Raw genomic sequence first — 18,603 nt, 5'->3', positions numbered from 1 at the left:
TGTAGTTGCTAAAGTGGATACTGTAGTGAATGGTTCAGTGTCTAGTGGATCAGCTGTAGACGTTGATTCGGAATATGGGGTTGGCTCTGTGACACTTTTGTTGGTTGAGGATCCATTTTTTGACGGTTGTGCTGTAGAATAGCCTGTAAATATTGGCTTGGCTAATGTTCCAGTGGTTGTTTCTGAAGTGGCAATATTGCTAACTGAGGTTTCCTCTAGATTTGCCTGTGTATTGTAATTAAGCGTGGAAGTAGTATTGTCTTTATCCACGTGAGTTATCTTAAAAGGCTCAGAGGTCACACTATGTGTTTCAAATATAGTCGATATGTCTTCACTAGTTGTTTTAGGATTCATGCTTTTAGTGTTGCCTGCAGAATTCGTTCCAATTGTTGGTTCTTGGGCAGTAGTTGACAGGTATGCTATAGAGTAGCTTGTAACTCTTGGTGTGGTTAATGTTTCAGGGGTTGTTTTAGAAGCAGAAATATTGCTTACTGAGGTTTGTTCAGTGGTGGTGGTAGCTGAAATTGATTTTGTCACATTATTTGATGGAGATGTGTTTACATCAGTTGTGTTGCTACCAGTATTGAGAAGATCACTTGAGGTGACTGTTGGGTAAGTGGGACTGTCTGTATTCATGACAGAGGCAAGACTTTCATTCATAGATGTGTTTCTTGGTAGTGAAGTTGGTGCAATCACCGTTGTATCTGTGGGATTCGTCAGACTTTTGGTACTATTGGTGATGGAGACTTGAGTATTGTTTGCAGACATAAGCTGATGTGATGCTGAAGCAGTGGAACCTATCCCTAAAGATGTGTTAAGATTATTAGCACTTTCAGTTGTTGTAGAAGACACATCAGTGGATGTGAATGAAGAGTCTGTAGTTGCTAAAGTGGATACTGTAGTGAATGGTTCAGTGTCTAGTGGATCAGCTGTAGACGTTGATTCGGAATATGGGGTTGGCTCTGTGACACTTTTGTTGGTTGAGGATCCATTTTTTGACGGTTGTGCTGTAGAATAGCCTGTAAATATTGGCTTGGCTAATGTTCCAGTGGTTGTTTCTGAAGTGGCAATATTGCTAACTGAGGTTTCCTCTAGATTTGCCTGTGTATTGTAATTAAGGGTGGAAGTAGTATTGTCTTTATCCACGTGAGTTATCTTAAAAGGCTCAGAGGTCACACTATGTGTTTCAAATATAGTCGATATATCTTCACTAGTTGTTTTAGGATTCATGCTTTTAGTGTTGCCTGCAGAATTCATTCCAATTGTTGGTTCTTGGGCAGTAGTTGACTGGTATGCTATAGAGTAGCTTGTAACTCTTGGTGTGGTTAATGTTTCAGGGGTTGTTTTAGAAGCAGAAATATTGCTTACTGAGGTTTGTTCAGTGGTGGTGATAGCTGAAATTGATTTTGTCACATTATTTGATGTAGACGTGTTTACATCAGTTGTGTTGCTACCAGTGTTGAGAAGATCACTTGAGGTGACTGTTGGGTAAGTGGGACTATATGTATTCATGACAGAGGCAAGACTTTCATTCATAGATGTGTTTCCTGGTAGTGAAGTTGGTGCAATCACCGTTGTCTCAGTGTCTAGTGTATCTGTGGTATTTGTCAGACTTTTGGTACTATTGGTGATGGAGACTTGAGTATTGTTTGCAGGCATAAGCTGATGTGATGTTGAAGCAGTGGAATCTATCCCTAAAGATGTGTTATGATTATTAGCACTTTCAGTTGTTGTAGAAGACACATCAGTGGATGTGAATGAAGAGTCTGTAGTTGCTAAAGTGGATATTGTAGTGAATGGTTCAGTGTCTAGTGGATCAGCTGTAGATGTTGATTCGGAATATGGGATTGGCTCTGTGACACTTTTGTTGGTTGAGGATCCATTTTTTGATGGTTGTGCTGTAGAATAGCCTGTAAATATTGGCTTGGCTAATGTTCCAGTGGTTGTTTCTGAAGTGGCAATATTGCTAACTGAGGTTTCCTCTAGATTTGCCTGTGTATTGTAATTAAGGGTGGAAGTAGTATTGTCTTTATCCACGTGAGTTATCTTAAAAGGCTCAGAGGTCACACTATGTGTTTCATATATAGTTGATATGTCTTCACTAGTTGTTTTAGGATTCATGCTTTTAGTGTTGCCTGCAGAATTCGTTCCAATTGTTGGTTCTTGGGCAGTAGTTGACAGGTATGCTGTAGAGTAGCTTGTAACTCTTGGTGTGGTTAATGTTTCAGGGGTTGTTTTAGAAGCAGAAATATTGCTTACTGAGGTTTGTTCAGTGGTGGTGGTAGCTGAAATTGATTTTGTCACATTATTTGATGTAGATGTGTTTACATCAGTTGTGTTGCTACCAGTGTTGAGAAGATCACTTGAGGTGATTGTTGGGTAAGTGGGACTATCTGTAGTCATGATAGAGGCAAGACTTTCATTCACAGATGTGTTTCTTGGTAGTGAAGTTGGTGCTATCACAGTTGCCTCGGTCTCTAGTGATTCTGTGGGATTCATCAGACTTTTGGTACTATAGGTCATGGAGACTTGAGTATTGTTTGCAGACATAAGCTCATGTGATGCTGAAGCAGTGGAATCTATCCCTAAAGATGTGTTAAGATTATTTGCACTTTTAGTTGTTGTAGAAGACACATCAGTGGATGTGAATGAAGAGTCTGTAGTTGCTAAAGTGGATATTGTAGTGAATGGTTCAGTGTCAAGTGGATCAGTTGGAGTCGTTGATTCGGAATATGGGGTTGGCTCTGTGAAGCTTTTGTTGGTTGAGGATCCATTTGTTGACAGTTGTGTTGTGGAATAGCCTGTAGATATTGATGTGGCTAATGTTCCAGTGTTTGTTTCTGAAGTGGAAATATTGCTAACTGAGGTTTGCTCTAGATTTGCCTGTGTATTGTTTTTGAGGGTGGGAGTAGTATTGTCTTTATCCACATGAGTTATCTTAAAAGGCTCAGAGGTCACACTATGTGTTTCATATATAGTCGATATGTCTTCACTAGTTGTTTTAAGATTCATGCTTTTAGTGTTTCCTGCAGAATTCGTTCCAGTTGTTGGTTCTTGGGCAGCAGTTGACAGATATGCTGTAGAGTAGCTTGTAGCTCTTGGTGTGGTTAATGTTTCAGGGGTTGTTTTAGAAGCAGAAATTTTGCTTAATGAGGTTTGTTCAGTGGTGGTGGTAGCTGAAATTGATTTTGTCACATTATTTGATGTAGACGCGTTTACATCAGTTGTGTTGCTACCAGTGTTGAGAAGATCACTTGAGGTGATTGTTGGGTAAGTGGGACTATCTGTAGTTGTGATAGAGGCAAGACTTTCATTCACAGATATGTTTCTTGGTAGTGAAGTTGGTACCATCACAGTTGCCTCAGTGTCTGGTGTTTCTGTGGGATTCATCAGACTTTTGGTACTATTGGTGATGGAGACTTGAGTATTGTTTGCAGACATAAGCTCATGTGATGTTGAAGCAGTGGAATCTATCCCTAAAGATGTGTTATGATTAATAGCACTTTCAGTTGTTGTAGAAGACACATCAGTGGATGTGAATGAAGAGTCTGTAGTTGCAAAAGTGGATCTAAGGAATGTTTTAGTGTCTAGTGAAGCAGTTGTAGTTGGTGATTCAGAACTTCTGTTGGTTGAGGATCCATTTGTTGACAGTTGTGTTGTTGTAAAGCCTGTAGTTCTTGGTATGGCTATTGTTTCATTAGTTCTTTCTGAAGTGGACAAATTGCTAACTGAGGTTTGCTCTAGATTTGCCTGTGTATTTGTGTTTAGGGTGGAAATAGGAGTATTTGTATCCACATGAGTCATCTTTGAGGGCTCAGTGGTCGCAGTATGTGTTTCAAATATAGTTGATATGTCTTCACTGGTTGTTTTAGGGTTTATACTTGTAATGCTGCCTGCTGAATCTATCCCAGCTCCATAAGTAGATATTAAAAGCTCCGTTGTATTTGTGTTTTCATGAGAAGTGTTTGGAGGTGCAGAGGTCTGAGAAACATTTGTCGAGAAGTTTGTGGAAGAACTAGCAGCAGTAGACTGAGCTTGTAGAGACGAGGGCTGGGAGATTATGGGAGGGCCAGTCTGGCCATAGTTTGACAGAAGTGATGAAAGAAAAATTGCTGCAAATAGAAAATAATAATTAAGTAATTCAATTTTGTAGAAGAGGGTCAAAAGAACAATTTTCATCAATGATTTTAAAGCTAAACTACAAGTCAAAAAATAACCTTAGAAAGGCGGCAGCGTCTTTATTTAATAAGTAGGTCTTTTGCTAAAATCAGTTGACCTCAGCACCCTTTTTTGCATTATATAACAACTGTGTGAGTCCTATAGTTGGAAAACCCACTTTTTTGTGTAGTTTTTCCAAAGTTGGTGTGCTTATAACTCCAGAAGTAATAAAGATATCTTAATATACTTTTAAATTCTGGTTCAGAACAAACTTTCCTTTTTGTATTTTATTTTTTAATGCTCTTTATGGTTAAATCCCAAAGATTTGGGGCACTCAATGTGGCTCCATCCATAAACTGTAAAATTGAACCCATATTCAAACGTCGAAAACCAAACATGGGTCAAATTGTATGAAGCTAGTTTTTCATGAACAACAAAACAAAGGTCTGTAGTACAATTATTGTTTAAACTAAAAATTTACTTTATTTATTTGATTTTCTGGAGTACAAAAATAGACTATTACTATGAATAAGCGACACATGTGGTGCAATATCTATGTCTAGTGCTTATTTATTTTATTATTCTTTTTCTGCCCTTAAAATGTCTGGGCATCAGAGCCCCTAATTTTGGTGGGATGGTCCCATATCCCACTCACTATTCAGGTGCACACACACACATCTATCTGACACTAGGTGGCGCTATATTAGCACATGTACATATTCCCTTAGAAATCTGGAACTGTTTGAGTTAGAATCAAAATTATATTTAGGTCAACATGCCGAAAATTGCCGACCCCCTCTACAAAATAATGGATTACTCAGAACATTTATCATTTATGTTTATCTTACTTCAGAAAATGTGTTAACACCATAAAAAACTTCAGCCATGAAAGTTTGTGAAATTTGACATGGATTAACCCTTAAGCGATAATTCAACCAAAAATTAAAATTCTGTCATCATTTACACACTAATTCTAATACTCCCAAAAATGCCAGATTTACACTAGGAATTAAAAATTTGGACACACTTGACTAAATGTATGTTTCTTGTATTTTTAAATGAATGCCAGGGTAATGTCACACAAAGTGCAATGAAATAAAGATGCATTGAATAATAAAGAATTATTATTATTATTATTATTGTAGATTTGCATAGCTAAATTAAATCGTAAATATGTCATCAATGAAAAACATTCATTATTGTAGGTTATTATGTACTGTGTATAATGGATACATGTCAAATATTTCTTATGAGACACCAAATAGATACTGTATATCAAAGTATGTATTTAAGAGTGTTTTGTGTCAATCATGTCTGATCTGACATTCATAACACATGACATAACTCACCCCAAAAGAGCAGGAATGCAGCTTTACACCACATGATCTGTATCTCACCAATCAAAGGGAAATCTGAGAAGAGGAAGTATTAAATGTCAAAAGCTGTTGCATTTTGATTTTTATTAGTGTTATCATTGCTTTTATAGTTTCATGCACATAGGAAACAGACAGATATTGTTCAGCTGCAGTTCACACAATGCCAGCGACTTGCAAAGGCACAGCAACAAATCATACATTTTCAATTATAGCCAGCAATATGTGGGGGAGTGGATGTGGGCATTTCCAGAGACACAGAATTGTTTAGAAAAGTTCTACTGGCCACATACAAGGAAGTTAAAAATGAAGTGTGAAATACCATGTGAGAAACTGTCTGCATAAAGTGAGTTCCATGTGTGGATCAGTGACGTACCGTAAGGGATTTTTTTTTTTTTTTCGGGGAGGCTAATCTGCAATCAGTTTTGAAAGATCAAACCAATAACAGGTTTTATTATCATATATGTGTGCACTATTGACTTTTGCAGTAGGTGATGAAGGTGATGCAAGATGGCGCCAGTGTGTGTGGCTTGCCATCTGCTCCCCTCTCTGTCTTCGTTTCTTTTACTTTTTATTTTATTTATGTATAGTTATTCTTCGCTGGTTTATGATCGCCAAACTCTGCTTGAAATATGAAACTCAGTTGCTAAGGTTTCCACGCTTAATCTGAGTGGACCTCGCTTTTGCTTGTCTCCCCCCTCACCAAACATCCATGATTACCTGCGCTGGAGGGCTTTTGAACTTCCGCAGAGGAAGCGCCACAGGAGACGTGGCAAGCGAGCAGGTGTCGTGGTTAGGTGGAAGTACGGCCTGGCTTCGGATCTTGCTCGCCGGTCTGGTTCGACCCTTCCAGCACCGGATCTCTTCTGCTGATGGCGCGTTGTGTGGCGCTCACTGGAGATGCCTCGTTGGTGGGTTCGCTCGCTTTCCCCTGGCTCGCCTGCCGGGACCCTCTGGTGCATTTCACCCAGGACACGCCGAGGAGGAGTTAACCACCTTAATCTCCGCATCATCAGCTGTGTAACAGCTACTGCTAGTGAACCATTACCACTCAGGATTACACTTACCAACGCACGGTCAAAACTTTTATATTACATGATTTTTTTTTATTTCACAAAGCTTGGATCTTCTCTTTGTCACAGAGACTTGGATTAAAATGGGAGATTTATGTCCATTTTCTGAACTAGTCCCTCCGGACTGCTCATTTTTTAATTCCCCTCGGACCACTGGTCGCGGCGGAGGTCTGGCATCTGTTATAAAAAACACACTTCACTGCCACTCTGTACCTACAGCTATATATCATAGCTTTGAGGTTTTGTTGCTCCATATGGTACTTGGTAACCCAGTGTTGTTCATATTGATCTACCGACCTACACAACCAAACAAGGATTTTATCAATGAATTTGCTGGTTTTCTGGTGGAGGATTGTGACAAGCTTTGATAGCATTATACTTTTGGGTGATTTTACATTTATGCATTTGGCAGACGCTTTTATCCAAAGCGACTTACAGTGCACTTATTACAGGGACAATCCCCCCGGAGCAACCTGGAGTTAAGTGTCTTGCTCAAGGACACATTGGTGGTGGCTGTGGGGATCGAACCAGCAACCCTCTGATTACCAGTTATGTGCTTTAGCCCACTATGCCATCACCACTCCACGATTTTAACATTAACTTATGCTGTGCTTCCAATCCACTATCTAAGGAGTTTTCAACCCTTATTGACACCTTGGATTTTGTTCAGTGGGTAAATGGCCCCACGCATTCACATGGTCATACCCTTGACTTGGTATTAACACATAGAATATCTGTTGACAGCATTGAAATCTGTGACAACACCTTTTCTGATCACAATCCGATCCTGTTTTCAACCTCTCTCTCTCTGACTCTATGGTGAAAGTCCCATCTCAGGTACGTTTGTAACGTATATGTTCTCCACGCTCCTCTACATACTTCTCAAATGCATAAAACAAGGTCCATAAACCTCTGGATTTTGCATCTCCATCAAATAATTGGGATGCTGAGGAATATCTCAACTTATTCCATTCCATCTGTTCAAATACCTTAAACTCTATAGCCCCACTAAAGGCACATCACTGAAAACCGAAATCAGAGCCCTGGTTTAATGACACTACGCGATCACTCAGGTAGATCTGCCGGCAGGCGGAACGTAAATGGAAAAAGGACCATCTACAAGTGTCTTATGAAATAATGAAGAATGCACTGTCCACCTTCCAAAAAGCTGTCAAATCTGCTAAGTCAAAATATCTATCTGAGATTATAACTAAAAACTCCCATAGACCCAGAACTCTCTTCTCCACCATCAACGCAGTTTTAAATCCTATTACAACTACTTTTCCTGAGACATCAGTGGATCTATGTGAAAATGTTCTTAAATTTTTTACTGAAAAGGTTACCAGTATTCGATCTCAGCTGCTGCCAGATGTTCATGACCTGGTTGAGACTCCATCCTGTTCAGCTGTTTGGAGTGAATTTGAGTTTCTCTCCAATTATGCAGAGAAATCACTGAACATCTAAAGCCAACCTTATCTCCAAATGATGTCGTACCACCATGCTTTTTCAAGCAAATATTTGACACTATTGGTCCAGATTTACTGTCTGTTATTAACAACTGTCTCTGCACTGGGACTGTCCTGACCTGCCTTAAACTTGCAACGGTGACACCTCTCCTCAAAAAACCCACTTTGGATCCCACTATCTGTACCAATTTTAGGCCTATCTCTAACTTGCCTTTTATTGCGAAGATTATGGAGAAGCAGTTTTAACCCAGTTGCAATCATTTTTAAATATGAACTCTATCCTTGAAGCTCTCCAGTCGGGTTTCAAAGCTTTGCATAGTACAGAATCTGATCTACTAAAAGTACTAAATGACATCTTAATGACCACAGACCCTGGGAATGTCATGGCCCTGGTCCTCTTAAATCGTAGCATTTGATCTGGTTGACCACAATATCCTTATTTCATGCCTTGAGCATTGTGTTGGTATTCGAGGTACGGCTCTGGATTGGTTCCGGTCATATCTATCAGACAGAAGCTTCTCTGTTGCAGTGGGCCAGCACACCTCCTCTGTGGCACAGCTTACCTGTGGTGTTCCGCAGGGCTCGATCCTCGCTCCAACCCTATTTTCTTTATATGTGCTTCCCATGGGCGCAATTTTTAATAAATATGGGGTCATTTCATTGTTATGCTGATGACACACAGATCTATATATCTATAAAACGTCATGACAAACAAGCTCTTGACCCACTCTTAGATTGTCTGCAGGAATTTAAAACCTGGCTGACAGATAATTTCCTACACCTTAATGAGAGTAAAACAGTGTAGAGCCGAGGAGGGCGGGGCCGGGCTGGAATGAGACACACCCGGTCCCCAATCAGCCTGATGGGGCGCGCGAGGGATAAAGGCGGCCGGGAACGACAGTTCGAGAGAGAGAGAGAATTGCAGGCAGCTGTACTGTGTGTTTATAGTTGTGTGTTTTTTGTTTGAGTTGTTTATTAAATTATTATTTAAATTGTCAAGCCGGTTCTCGCCGCCTCCTTTCCACTGAACCCCCTTACACTGGTGCCGAAACTCGGGAAGGAGGAGGGATTCCCGTCTCAGAGTCCTCGACACTGCCGTCCACCCAGGGGAGCACCGCTGCCATCCGACGGGGGACGGAGTAGCCCGACCACCCGGACGCGGGGAACGGCCGCCGACCGCGAGGCGAGTGAGGACGGGACTCCCCGACCACCTGGAGCGAGGGAGCCGCTGCCGGGGGTGGAGGAGTGCCCTGCCGTCCCCCGGGAATGTGGAGGGGTCGAGAGAAGACCGCCATCCACGGGGGGAGGAGGGAAGCGACTCCCCGACCGCCTGGAGTGGTAGGGCCGCTGCCAGGGGCGGAGGAGTGTCCCCACGGGATGCCGGGAACGTGGAGGGGCGTTCTGTCCGCTGGGGGTCGGAGGTCTGACTCCGGTCCGCCCGGGGAGGAGCGGCTGCAGTCCGCCTGAGAGGGTGTAGTAGTGATCGAGGACCACGCGACGGCGCATCAGAGAACCGGTGAGTTTCTTTTTTCTCTCTCCTCTCTCTCTCTTTGTCGCTCCGTGTTGGCATTTCCCTCGCCATTTTGTTTTGTTGTTTTTTCCCCTCCTGTCTCCTCCCAGGTCGAGGAAGGCGGGGGTGACCCACCGGCAGTCGGGGCATAAGGCACGCCCCCCCGGAGAGGAAGGGTGGGGGATGTATGTCATGCCGGGGGCTCCCCGGCCTGAGGCAACGCCGGGAGGAGTGTAGAGCCGAGGAGGGCAGGGCCAGGCTGGAATGAGACACACCCGGTCCCCAATCAGCCTGATGGGGCGCGCGAGGGATAAAGGCGGACGGGGACGACAGTTCAAGAGAGAGAGAATTGCAGGCATCTGTACTGTGTGTTTATAGTTGTGTGTTTTTTGTTTGAGTTGTTTATTAAATTGTTATTTAAATTGTCAAGCCGGTTCTCGCCTCCTCCTTTCCACTGAACCCCCTTACAAACAGAAATTATTCTGTTTGGACCAAACGAGATTAAAACAGTGAACAACATTGACTTGGGTATTCTCACTCCTCATCTCACTTCTCACGCTAAGAACCTAGGCTTTTTCTTTAATAGTAGCCTAAAGTTCGATAAACAAATTAATAAAGTGGTTAGATCGAGTTTTTTCCACATACGTCGCCTAGCTAAAACAAAACCTTTTCTATCCAGGAAAACTTTTGAAATTGTGATCCCTGCTTTTATTTCTTCATGCTTGGAATACTGTATTTCTCTGTACTCTGGCCTGCACCAATCAGCTCTATCCCACTTGCAGATGGTCCAAAATGCTGCGGCACGTCTTTTAACGGGCAGTCGTAAACATGAACACATCACTCCCATCCTGATCTCCTTGCACTGTTTGCCTATTAGATTTCGAATTAATTTTAAGATTTTAGCATTTGTCTATAAATCATTAAACAATCTGGCACCCCATTATCTCTGTGATTTGTTTCGTCCACATAACCCAACCAGATCACTCAGATCCGGGGATCGTGGACTTCTGTCTTTTCCTAGATCCAGGATGAAGCATAGAGGTGATCGTGATTTTTTATCACTGGCCCCAAACTTTGGAACATCTTATCAGATTACCTCAGGACCGCCTCCTCTCTATCTGATTTAAATCGTTGCTTAAAACTTTCTTAATTTCATTAGCTTTTAATTTACCTTAAATCATGGTTAAGCTGTGAAACTGCCCTACTACCTGTGTTTTATTTCTGTTATACTGTCTTGCCTGTGATGCCACTGTACAGCACTTTGGTCAACCATGGTTGTTTTTAAATGTGCTCTATAAATAAATGTGATTTGATTTGATATATTTTGGCTGATAATACACAGATGATCTCTCCCTGTTATTGTAAAATAGTCTTGATAATTAACAAAGAGTTCTATCACAAACGCAACATAAAGTCCCTAGCTTAGAGATGCAAATCATTGCCGATTTTAGTGTAAAGATTTCACATAAAAACCCATACTAAAATATTAGAGCAGTCTGAATTAATGCTTTAACACATGCAATTAATTTGAAACGTTCAACGCGTTAATTCTTTTAATTGTGATTAACGTATTTACCGTTAATACAGCATAAACACTGAGAGTTGGAAGGGCAGAACCTTTATGTGTTGATGTATCCGCCCAAAGTCATTACACTGACGTACACTTCACAACACAACACACACACACTACAGCGCTTCCCTGTCAGTGATAAAATGGAGAAAGGCCCTCTTAACACTGTTTGATATACAAGATGGGACTTTTGATAGAAATCAAGTAGTTTTCAGCGTATTTGAGAGGCGCATATTAATTACACCAGAAGCACGTCAAGTCTTAACTATCACCAAAATGCAGAATGAGATGTTTTTTGTCTGCAAGCGCTTTTCAACAGCAGCGCTTGACACTGGCGTTGACGCTCTGATGCGAATCATGAACGCAGCTTCAAGATTGCTGTGACACAGCGGATAGTTACAGTCTACCAGCAGATTAATATTGTGGGGATGATTTAAGAGATTTAATGCCCATTGCAATGAATATGGAACCTATGGGGAGACTAGTTTTTTCAATTAGTCAGCCTCTGCATAGATTTTGGGAAACATTTAATGTTTTAATGAATTGGTAATATTTTAGTGCATTTCTGTTTTTAAATTGTGGAAGGCTTTGTTTGGAAAATGTTAATAAAGCATTATATTGCTACATATTGTTTTGTTTTATCTCCTAAGATGGAAATAAATGCATTTTGACAGAAAAAGAAGTATATATACTGTCAAATTTTAGCACTTTCAAAATCTTCGATTAATCGTGATTAACTGCCAGAAATTATATGATTAATCACAATAAAAATATGATATTAACTGACAGCACTTTAAAATATACATGTACATTTTACATAATAGACCTTATTCACAGTAGTGCCATATTTAATTTTTCACCACCTGCTTTCCTCGGGTGGTAAATGTTTTTTGTGAATAAAGCGCAATCCATAATTTGCATAATTTACATAGAAAGGAAGCTTGTTTGCACGTGAAAAAAAATGACAATGACTTCATTTAAATACTATTTCAGCACTGAATAGCAAATATGCTATTTCAGCACCGATTGCGGCTGCTTAAACAAGATTGCAGGTGGTTCTGAAAAAAATAGCAGGTTAATACACCGAAATACCACGTGTAAATGTGCCATAACTGTTTAGTGAATTTGCCCCTTTATCAGAGCGACTTTAAACTTTGTCATTGTCAATCAGACCACATTTCATTTTCAGTGTCTGCTCACAAGAATAATCAACCTTCAAGATGTTTGTCATGTTTGAAACTGGGAATGAATACTCTAAAACTGAATTGCATACGTGATGGTGTCGTTTGTTTGCATGTTCTGTATGTGAGTTGTTTTAGCACTTAAGTCACTAAAGGAATTGTGTAAAAACATTTGTCCTAAACACAATTTGTACAGTGTGATTCCTTATCTTATGGGTCGGTTCTGAGTGCTGTTTGTGGAGGTTATCAGTCTACTCTTTAAAATGATGAAAGTGCACGCCTGAATATATGACCAGTTATAACACTCTTCTTCATTTGATTAAAGGAATATTCTGGTTTCAATACAAGTTAAGTGCAATCAACAGCATTTCTGGCATAATGTAGATTACCACAAAAATTATTTCAACTCGTCCCTCCTTTTCTTAAAAAAAAAGCACAAATCTGTGTTCCAGTGAGACACAATGGAAGTGAATAGGGTCAATCCTTAAAATCTGATAAAATACTCACTGTTTAAAAAATATAGACACAAGACATAAACAATATGTGTGTTAACATGATTTTAGGCCACATCCACACTTATACGTTTTAGTTTGAAAATGCATCTTTTTCTCTACGTTTTGGCCTTCCATCCACACTGAGACGGCGCTTTTGACAGCAAAAATGGAGCTTTTAGAAAACGCTCTCCCAAGTGGATACATTTGAAAACGCCATCTTTGCATTGTTGGGCGGACGGGGAAGACGGAGATATCTGAAAATGATGATGTATTTGTTGTCATGTGATCTATTCAACCCAAAACAATCAAAATGGCGGCCCATGTTGTAGCGGTGTTATTGTGCCTGTTATTCACTTTGAATGTGTTGTAAAAGATAAATGTTACTTTGTACAACCTTCACAACATATTCATTCATAGGCAAAGCAAAGTTTACTTGGAATCGCTGTCTGGCGATGAAACCCCTTTATAAAAAATCTAAATTAACTGCAAATTTGCCGCTCATTATTTTCACATGCAAATGAGCTTTTGATTCACTGCAAATGTTTGCCAGAAGTTTGCAGCTCTTCACCTGTAGTGGTGAACCTCCTGCAAACCTTTGGCAACAATTAACAATTTGTTGCATTTTTGCCGCAAAGCTCATTCGCATGTGAAAATTATCAGTGGCGAATTTGCAGCAAGTTTGCAGCAAATATGCCATGAACTCTCGATTTTCGTTAGGGACACGAAAACAATTGCGTTTCAGCCTGTACGTGAAACACCGATTTTTCACATGTGCAGTAAGGGGATTTAAGCATTTTCATATGTTTTAGTGTGGAAGAGCAACTTTTGGAAAACTCTTGAAAACAGCAGTGTAGGAGAGTTTTTCGAAAACGAAAACGGCATTTTCAAATGTATCCGGATTAATGTGGACGTTGCCTTAGTGTGATAAAATTGGTTACTAACCTTTTCTGTGCTAATAGTGCAATGTTAATTGCTGCGGGCATAGATGAATTACGGACCAGGCCAATGGGGCCAGTACCCAGGAGCCTTAGACTATCAGGGGCCTGGGGGACCCTGAGCTTTAAGGTCTTGCGGTCCGTCAACTGTTTAAATTGAATATGTCAGCCCCACAGACTATACAAGGCCCCTTCAGTAGGGCCCTGTGTCTATGAAGGCAATTCCACCATCATATAAGACCCTTTTGCCTTCCTGTTTCTAATTAAAATTTGTTTGGGCTACTCTTTTACCCTATATATGACATTCTAAAGTCTTTATGTCTGTTGTATAAATTGTACTATAGGTTCAAAAACAGCTCTGTTTTAAAATGTTGATTTTTTTACTATTATTTCCTAAGTTGGGCTTTATAGGGTTAAGATTTATTCTTTAGGTGCTGTTAAACAAAAACGTTTATTTTACTATTCATTGCTATCATTGCATGTTTGCCCTACATTACAAAAATAAGTTGGCTAAGGTGGTTGGTTAAAATACTATTTCATAATGTATTATTGCCTCTGTAAATATACATACATTTATGTGTGCATAATTTGCAAGATTTATAAGTGTTTGTCACGGCTCTGGTGAGTTCACTGGTTTATTTTGTTTTGTTTTTCTCACTCCTTCATGTCCCGCAGGCGGAGCCGGCATGCATGATCAATGTTTCCATGGGAACATTGATCGTTTCCAGGGAAGCGCTGATCATGCCGCTGATTAACGTGCTAGCTACACCTGTTCCACTCTGACTGCACTCCCTACTTAATCCATGTATGCCCTCACTGTCTTCACTAGATTATTGTTTGTGCTGTCCAGTGGCTAACCTTGCTCTCTTGGTCTAGTTGGTGCTGTCTCATGTATCTGTTGGTTGCCTGTCTCTGCCCGCATGTCAGGAAGTGTGGTTATCTTCCAGTTTGCTGTACGCCTGTCCTCACCACCCACGAATCACTAGTGGAGGATTCTTTGTCTCTGCCCGTGTGTTGGGAATACGAGTGCTCTCGTCCAGGCTTTGTTCTCTGCATCACAACATGCTTAAACGGACACTTCCAACGAATCTGCTCCTGAATTCCACAATGCATACACCTGTCTACGAGCACACTCCTCCTTTGCCCATTGAGCGGCCACTATGCGCACAGACTCGTTCTTTTATCTCCTGCAACTGCAGCCACTTCTGCGATTCTAATACTTCACCAGCACAGTTTATGTTCACATTTGTTAATAAATCCTTTTGAACTGTTCTTCTACTATTGGGTCCCTGTTTCACACTCGCTCTGTCAAGTATTTACATTGAGTTTACATTCATATGCTAAAATGGTACTGAACAGTGGCTGTTCAGCAAACTATTTTCATTTGTGCAGTTTCTTTACCATATCCGTGCTATGTGTGAATAGAATTAATCTGACTGTAAAACAACAGAAAAGGTATTAAAAGTGACTTAAATAAAGGAAAATGGATTGCGTGGATCTCACCTTGAAAGATCATTCAATGTAAAAAAGATAATTGGCTCGGGGGGCCCTAAAAGAAAGTGGCTGCGGGCACAGGGCCAGTTCTATACATTAAGAGGCCCTAGGTAAAATGTATGTTGATAAACTTTACCTTTAAGCATGTTATAATTTGAAATCGCAAAGCTGTCGCACTGTACAGCTCCTGGCTAACTATCAAGTTCGTATGTCATTTGGAGGCCCCCTGGCAATGCACAGGCCCTAGACGGGCACATAGCGCTTACTCTTGTAAATACAGTGTAATTATGAGGTGTGTTTGTGCTGAAAAATCAAGGAAAGAATCCTACGTCACTATTCCCATTCAAGTACACAATTTGAAATTGATCGTTTTTTCGCTTATGGACACAGGATACAGGGTTGAGCCGTACATGTCATGTGACTAATCACACTGCAGCTTATTTCACCCTTTTAAGAGCCCTTAAAAAAATCAGGATGATCTGTATAATCTAACAAAGTGACCTGCCAGTTATTTCAATGTATTCTAGCAGTGTGTTTATGATAACTTGTACATTATATGCAGCTACTCTGTGTTGATTTGATTTTGTATGTAAAGCCATTATTGTCCAGATTTAGCATTTATTTCAGTGCATTGATTCAATGTTAATACTTTTATAAACATCGACACGGTGTGATTTATATGGTTAAAAATATGCCCTCATTATGGTCAGAAGTGCCCTTGAAAATAAATTATATGGGCAAATGTGGCTACTTTATAAAATCGTTAATTTCTGACACTGACCAACAGCATATACAGTATTACACAAACTTTTCCTTACACTTTCCTACATGATAAAGCACCAGTCATATTATACTCTATAATATCTGTAACAATACAAACAAGAACTAATAATGCTGTGTTAAATTTATCAATAACAATAATGCCAGATAACAGCAGACCAGTGTTATAACTTTCATACCATCAGTCTGGGAGTGAAATGCAAGAAATTCTTTAATTTCACATTCTTAAAATACCCCTTTACTCACCACACCAGAAGGAAACTGGACGGCGCAGTAATGCGGTGTGAGAAAGATGGTAAACGACAAATACTCAAGCTCACAAGTCCATTCAATGCAATACATTTAAAGCAGTCTTACACATTACATTCAGCGTTTGGTAATTTCTTTAACTTTTTCTATTTCTAAGCACGAACACAGTACAACAGAATGAAGCAAAACATGATGAACCTGTTGGGTGAGAAATGTCCTGTTCTGGAAAAATGCCATGCAAATAGTTTACGAGATACTCACAAGGTGAGTGTTTGTATTACAGCAACGTTATTGTTCAGACTGCGACATGGAAATATGGAAATTAGGTTCCTTAATCCTGTTTGTTTTTGCTACTTTGTTTTATAAGTATTTGGTCACCTGAGCCACACTAAAAATGTATGAATGTCAAAGCAAGTGTCATTTATTTGAAGAAATAAAGCACAAATACTTTTCAAGAAAAACATCACAAAAAAAAAAAAAAAAACAGAACACACCCCATCTCAAAACATCACATATTTACAATTATATAAAAGGTGTAAGAAAATTGTATTTTTCAATAGCCTACATTAATAAATAATATTAACAATTTATGGTTCGTTGTAATCATAGTCTCATTTGAACATACATTTGAAATGTATGTCAGGGTAAGACAGTTTCTTGCTGGCAAGATGTACAGTAGTACACTACTAAAACTTGATATTAAATATATATTTAAATAAATAGGTTTGAATACGTTTTAATTAACAGTGAAACAGGCTTTATACTTACTCTAATTAATAAACTAATACATACATAACCTTATACATAATAAACTGTTGGATAGGTATGACTGAGTGTAGTAATGTTCACGTTAACACATTATCTTATACTATGATATACAGCACATAAGAGTTAATGATCAGGCTATTTGTTTTATTTGTGTACAAAAATATATTTTCTTTCTATAGTGAAATAACTTTGCTATTAAGAAATATACAGTGCATCCGAATAGTATTCACAACGCTTCACTTTTTCCACATTTTGTTATGTTACAGCCTTATTCCAAAATTGATTAAATTAATTATTTTCCTCAAAATTCTACAAACAATACCCCATAATGACAACATGAATTAAGTTTGTTTGAAATCTTTGCAAATTTATTAAAAATAAAAAATGAAAAAAATCACATGTACATAAGTATTCACAGCCTTTGCCATGACACTCAAAATTGAGATCAGGTGCATCCTGTTTCCACTGATCATCCTTGAGATGTTTCTACAACTTGATTGGAGTCCACCTGTGGTAAATTCAGTTGTTTGGACATGATTTGGAAAGGCACACACCTGTCTATATAAGGTCCCACAATTAACAGTGCATGTCAGAGTACAAACCAAGCCATGAAGTCCAAGGAATTGTCTGTAGACCTCCGAGACAGGATTGTATCGAGGCATAGATCTGGGGAAGGGTACAGAAAAATGTCTGCAGCATTGAAGGTCCCATGAGCACAGTGGCCTCCATCTTCCGTAAATGGAAGAAGTTTGGAACCACCAGGACTCTTCCTAGAGCTGGCCGCCCGGCCAAACTGAGCGATTGGGGGAGAAGGGCCTTAGTCAGGGAGGTGACCAAGAACCCGATGGTCACTCTGACAGAGCTGCAGTGTTTCTCAGTGGAGAGAGGAGAACCTTCCAAAAGAACAACCATCTCTGCAGCACTCCACCAATCAGGCCTGTATGGTAGAGTGGCCAGACGGAAGCCACTCCTCAGTAAAAAGCACATGACAGCCCACCTGGAGTTTGCCAAAAGGCACCTGAAGGACTCTCAGACCATGAGAAACAAAATTCTCTGGTCTGATGAAACAAAGATTGAACTTTCATGTCTGGTGGAAACCAGGCACCGCTCATCACCTGGCCAATACCATCCCTACAGTGAAGCATGGTGGTGGCAGCAACATGCTGTGGGGATGTTTTTCAGCAGCAGGAACTGGGAGACTAGTCAGGATCGAGGGAATGATGAATGCAGCAATGTACAGAGACATCTTTGATGAAAACCTGTTCCAGAGCGCTCTGGACCTCAGACTGGGGCGAAGGTTCATCTTCCAACAGGACAACAACCCTAAGCACACAGCCAAGATAACAAAGGAGTGGCTACAGGACAACTCTGTGAATGTCCTTGAGTGGCCCAGCCAGAGCCCAGACTTGAACCCGATTGAACATCTCTGGAGAGATCTGAAAATGGCTGTGCACTGACGCTCCACATCCAACCTGATGGAGCTTGAGAGGTCCTGCAAAGAAGAATGGGAGAAACTGCCCAGAAATAGGTGTGCCAAGCTTGTAGCATCATA

This window comes from Myxocyprinus asiaticus, chromosome 2, assembly GCF_019703515.2.
Source record: "Myxocyprinus asiaticus isolate MX2 ecotype Aquarium Trade chromosome 2, UBuf_Myxa_2, whole genome shotgun sequence".
Taxonomy (NCBI): domain Eukaryota; kingdom Metazoa; phylum Chordata; class Actinopteri; order Cypriniformes; family Catostomidae; genus Myxocyprinus; species Myxocyprinus asiaticus.
Note: the sequence above shows the minus strand (reverse complement) of the source record.